The 6,129-nt window shown below is 41.9% G+C and overlaps 1 non-coding gene across 1 annotated transcript; it reads left to right on the top strand.

Annotated features, from left to right (window-relative positions):
* Window positions 1–5,748: 5,748 nt before the first annotated feature.
* LOC145405204 (5S ribosomal RNA) lies at window positions 5,749–5,867 on the top strand. The gene has a single exon (XR_013898304.1). It is a non-coding gene; the product is annotated as a 5S ribosomal RNA (ribosomal RNA).
* Window positions 5,868–6,129: the final 262 nt, after the last annotated feature.

Raw genomic sequence — 6,129 nt, forward strand, 5'->3', positions numbered from 1 at the left:
GGGAATAATTATACCTGACTTCCAATCCTCCGGGACTCTACCTTCCTCTCAGGCCAATCTGCACATCTTCCACATCCATTCTACTACTATCTCTCCCCCATGCTTCAGCATTTCACCACACACTCCATCAATTCCTGGGGCTTTCCCCAGTTTAACTTTCTTCATTGCTTCCACAACTTCTATCCTACTGATTTCTTCCTGTCTTCTCACCTCCCTCCTTCTCCCAGCCATTCCCCAGCCACTTATACTCGCATTACTTCCATCCTGTATGTTCAACAATTCCTTAAAGTGTTCTCTCCATCTGCTCACTTTTTCTCCCTTCACTAGTAATCTACCATTTTTATCTTTCACTCCCCTGCTAACCTCATTTCCACACTGTCTTACTCTCTTCACCTCTTTCCAGAACATTTTCTTTCAGTCCCTCCACTTTACATTCAAATTCCTTTCAAATTCCTCATCCACTCTCTTTTTACTCTCTCTTACTAATCTTTTCACCTCTTTCTTTCTGCATATACCTCTCTCTTCCGCCTCTCAACTTCTTCCACGCCCCTATTTCTCATCCATTCATTGTATGCTTTCTTCTTTTGTGCCACAGCCTGTCTCACCTCTTCAGTCCACCACGCTGTTCCTTGCATCCCCCTCCGTCTTCTCTTCCTCCCACACACCACATCACATGCTGCACATATTTCTTCTGTAAATATCCTGCACACACCTTCCACATCCCCCATCTGCTCCAATTCATATTTGCCCAATCGTTCCTCCACATCTCTCTTACACTCTGCCTTTTTCTCATCCTCTTGTAACCTTTCCACTCTCCTTGCAACTACTCCTTCTCCTCGTTTTTCCCTTCTTCTATTCCTCCATCTTACTTGGATTTTAATTCTGGCCACCACCAAGTAGTGGTCAGAAAGTCCACTCCCCCAACCTCTATGAGCTCTTGCATCCATTACACATCTTTGCATCCTTTCATCCACACACACAATCATTGCCTTCCTTTCAGTTCACCACCCACCCTTCTCATCACTCGCCATGTATACCTGTGGATCATTTTATGCCTGAAGAGGTTATTGGCTATCACCAACCCCCTCCCAGCACAAATGTCCACTAACGCACTGCCATTTTCATCTATCTCAGCAGGCACACCCCACTCACCAACTATTCCATTCGCCTTCACATTCCCTACTTTACCATTCGTATCACCGATCAAAAACACTCTCATTCCTTCCAAACTTTTCCATGCACACTTCCACATTTGTCCAGAACTCTTCTCTCACCCTGCTAGCACGATCTTGCGTTGGCGCATACACACACACAATCGCCCACATTTGTATTCCAACTTTCAACTTTACCCACACAATCCTTGACCCAACTAATCCATACTGTCTTATGCTCTTCTTCCATCTTTTACTCACAACTATACATACTCCTTCCTTTGCCCTCTCAGTCTCACCTACACCTACACATATATCCCGTCCATACTCCCATTCTCTCACACTTTCTCCTCCATTTTGTTTGTTATTCAACATACATCCACTTTCGCACCCTCAAGCACCTGGACAATCTCTCTTTCACCTCATCATTCGCTCCTCTTGCATTCCATGTAGCCATTACCAAGTCTTGTGTCCGGTCCTGGGTCGTCATCGTTAGGTCAGTCCTTGTCCGAGGCTTCTTGTTTGTGTTTTTTAGTTAGTTGTTTTCCGGGGAGGAGCACTAACCCTCCGCCAACCCTTTTAGTCGCCTTTTACGACAGGCAGGGATACTGGGGGAGTATTCTTGAAAAATCCCCCTACCCCCATGGGATTTCGTAATCAACAAAACCTAAGCAGAGTGGTTTATTATATTCTGTAGTTTTCTCATTTAGCTGATTCATTGTGTGCAGATGATCAGTGGTCGAATACCCGCACATATATATATATATATATATATAATCATCATTATCATCAGCCAAAACTAGTCCACTGCTGAACAAAGGCCTCCCCGAACCATTTCTACGAATTCCTTAACTAAGCCAATCTTTGCCACATTTTCGCTGCAAATTTCTCTACTCATCCCTTCATCTCCTGTCTGGCCTTTTTCTGCCACGTTTACAATCTCTTGGTGTCCAGTTAATAAGCCTCTTGCTCCATCGGTTATCCCTTATTCTTGCTCTATGACCTGCCCACCTCCATTTCTGTTCTTTTATAACTTCTATAATAACTTTGACCTTAGTCTGCTCTCCCACCCATGTTGATCTTTTCCTGTCTCCTAAAGACATTCCTAGCATTGACATTTCCTTTGCTCTCTGAGAACGGATTATATATATATATATATATATATATATATATATATATATATATATATATATATATATATATATATATATATATATATATATTGTTACGGAACAGAGATAATGAACACTTCAAGTGAGAATACTAAAATCACTACTGTCCCGCAAAGTTCCAGGTTCAAAACAAAAGTTAGGTAAAATTACAAGTTAAAGTTTAATGCTCAAACTAACACCTAAACATTCAGGACTCGTAAGGATAATGTAATGGCAAAAAATAGGTTAAATATATGGTTAACTGCAATAGACTCTATTAACACGAAATTAGCAAGAGTAAATTTATATATGTCAGCCCTGATAAAATGAGACAACCGGATAATGCTCAGTTAATGCAAGATATATTATTACAGATATAATGGCTGACACCAAAAACTCCACATGAATCACAAAAACCTTACCAGGCCTACGAATTAACACCTTATGCTATACAGTACAAGAAAAAATGTAATAACACATACTCAAATTACACAGCAGCTAGATGGTTGGAGACTTCCTGAGCACTCATAAAAATAATAACAACTGTACAAGGGAGGACAGAGATGTGAGCAAAATGAGGAGTAGATCTAAGTGGCAATTAATGCAGAGACTGAGCTCATTATATAAGGGGCTGGCAGAGCTTGATTCAACTTGCAAGAAGGACGCGCATATGAGGGCACAGAGGATGAAGAGTTGACACTCCTGCTCTGAACAACAGAAAGAACGACTTACTCTACTATAAGGGGGAGAAGGGGAGTGAGGTAGAACTTGTCACTATGGAAGCCACGAGGCGAATCGTGATCAAACAAGCAGCATACTGTACGTTAGAATTATACAAAGGACGAAATCATACGTTATGTAACAATATATATATATATATATATATATATATATATATATATATATATATATATATATATATATATATATATATATATATATATATATATATATATATATATATTCACTGGCTCAATCCGACTGGAGCTCCGTAATTACCCACTAAACCACCAGGCGCCAAATTTGGTTACATGGTTACCACCCAGCGTAGTAAATGGTTTCCTGGTGTACAGGAAATCATTTGGCTTGTCACTCAGTGTAGAGTCACCTACAGGCAGAAAGGAGAGGAAAGAATGAAGGAACGACGCACCCCTTACGAAGGTAAGCCTCGATAAGATGTCCAATCTGTCCCAGATTATGATCATTTTTATCAAACTACTCAAGCCCTTGTGACCCGAAGTCAGTATGACTGCAACGACCCTTCCACTCTTCACCACGAGTGTACCACGAATTTTTGTCCGGAGCTGTACGTCAAGATCTTGAACAAGGTGGTTGATCCTGTGCAACCTTGTCCTATACCACTTGAGAAACTTACTTCACTATGGTTTCGTTTACTGTGGGTTCGTCTCGTAGGTGATTTTAGGCCCACTGAATTGGGTCCACTACAAGATTCGAAGGAAAAGAGACCTTATAATGGCAGTGAAGATTCTGAACCATTAAACTGCGGAAGTGAATAGCGAAATCAGCCCGGAAAGTCGTAGGCCAGATTCCCTGTTTTGAATCCACCGAGGTACGACACTAATGTTTGCAGTGCGTAAGGCGCGAATGACTCATACGTTTGGCAATGGTGCTGGGACTCAAAATAGGCAAGAGAGTACAAGCTTCTTTTATGGTTCTAATATTATTTTGATTCCTTCAAATCGGCATGCACATTGCAGGATTGGGTACGCAGTAGGGTAGATTGAAATGTGAGATCCAATTTTTTTCTTCTTTTATATTTCAGTTCTAGAAAGTAGCTTTCTGTTACACAGTAATTCTGGAAAGTTTCATGGAAACTGCTTATTATTCTGTGGTGTCCCAATCTTCTTATAGTTTTTGGGAGTGTACGTCATGTATGATTATTAGGATTACAACATATGCCTCGCAACTCTTTGTTTATTCCAATACTATTTCATTAGAATAACTCAGGACTCACCATGAGGAGGTGGCTGCATATTCGAGTCCCACCCATGCCCACCTCATCCACCCTTCCTTGTGAGCAACTCAGGCTAGTTATGCTTACTGCAAGATGCGATATTCATTTTTAGAATGAAATGAAGGGATCAGCTGTCGGCTTTGGAGTCTTGCACGTATGTACCCATCCTTTGAAATCTGTCCACAGACAGCTATCGATGCTTCAGTCACAAATTCTATGCATCCTTTAACTGCCTGGGTATGACAGAAATTATCCAGTTCTCTTTACAGGCACATCCTTTGCTTTCAGCATACTTTTGACTTCATTATATGAAACCGTCATGGCTAAAGGAGGCTTTGTCAAAGTACGCTGTTCTATATGTCTATTGCCAGACGCCTTACTCCCGTAAGGGGTGGCCACAAACAAATCGCCTCCATGTCGCCCCGTTCCCCGCTATATCACTGCCCTTCTCCCAGCTCACACACCCCTCTCTTATATACCTCTCCTCTCCATCCCTCCATCTCATCCTTGGCCTCCACCTCCCTGACATACACTCCTCGTCCTTCTCTCACTCTCTATCTTCTCCATTTGGCCAAACCACCTCAATGTGTTCTAACACGCTTCCTATCACATCCACATCCACACGACAACGCTCCTTCACTTCCTCATTTGTCAGTCTGTCTCTCCATGCAATTGTACATGCTTCTCTCAAATAACTCAATTCCACTGCTCTCACTCTTGACTTCTGTCCCTCCAACAAGGTCCATGCTTCACTTCCATACGTTAGAGTTGGTATCACAATACTGTCATGTAGTAACTTTTTCACTTCCATGCTCACTTCCCTGTTTCTTATCACTGCTTTCGAGGAACCAGCAACCTTTCTTCCTTGTTGTACCCTTTCAAGCATTTCACCGTCTAAACTTCCATCGTTACTCATCACACTACCCAAGTACTTGAATGCACTCACATTTTCCATTTCCTCCTCATCCAGCCTCACTGTACATTCACTGACTTCATCTCTCTCGAAGACCATAACGTTACTCTTCCCTACATTCACCTTTAGATTCCGTTTCTTACCCACTCTTCCAAACTCATCCACCGAGCCTTGAAGCTCCCCTTCATCTACACTCAACGACATAGTATCATCTGCAAACAACAGTACAGGGAGTTTCCTCATACTGTCCTCTCATTAAGGCCGCTCCAACATCCACTGCCCTACCTTGTATCTCTTTTATAACCCCATCCATGTACAGATTGAACAACCATGGAGACATGACACATCCCTGTTTCAATCCAACCTTCAAATAGAAAAATTCACTTAATTCACTATCCACACGCACTGCAGCCTTAGCCCCCTCATACATACTCCTCACGGCATTCAACAACTTACCATCTACTCCATATATTCTTAATACATTCTACAATCTTCTTCAGATTCACATATATTAAACGTTATATTATTATACCTACCAGTATTTAATTTACCTTCTTTCTGAACGGCCATACCACGTTGAGTACACCGCTTCCCGTCCGATCAGCGAAGTTAAACAACGTTAGGTCTGGTTAGTACTTGGATGGGTGACCGCCTGGGAACACCAGATGCTGTTGGCATAACGTTCTCCCTACGTGTCAAGTGGAGTTGGTGGAGGATTAGTGCCCCTCCCTGTAAAACAATTAACTCTAAGTCCTTGACCACCCCGTTTGGGATACATGGCGTCTGGCAATGAATGAATGAACGACGTTTTCATTGCTGTGTATGTCCCTCCTTTCACTAAATCATCCTTGTTCTTTTGTGCTGTACCTTCCAATTCTTCAATTCTTGCTTGCCTCATCTTTCATAAATCTCTGCATAATCGGTCAATTGTGATTTACA

The sequence above is a fragment of the Coenobita brevimanus genome, chromosome 65, assembly GCF_032717465.1.
Source record: "Coenobita brevimanus isolate Jiangsu-jjx chromosome 65, ASM3271746v2, whole genome shotgun sequence".
NCBI classification, from domain to species: Eukaryota; Metazoa; Arthropoda; class Malacostraca; order Decapoda; family Coenobitidae; genus Coenobita; species Coenobita brevimanus.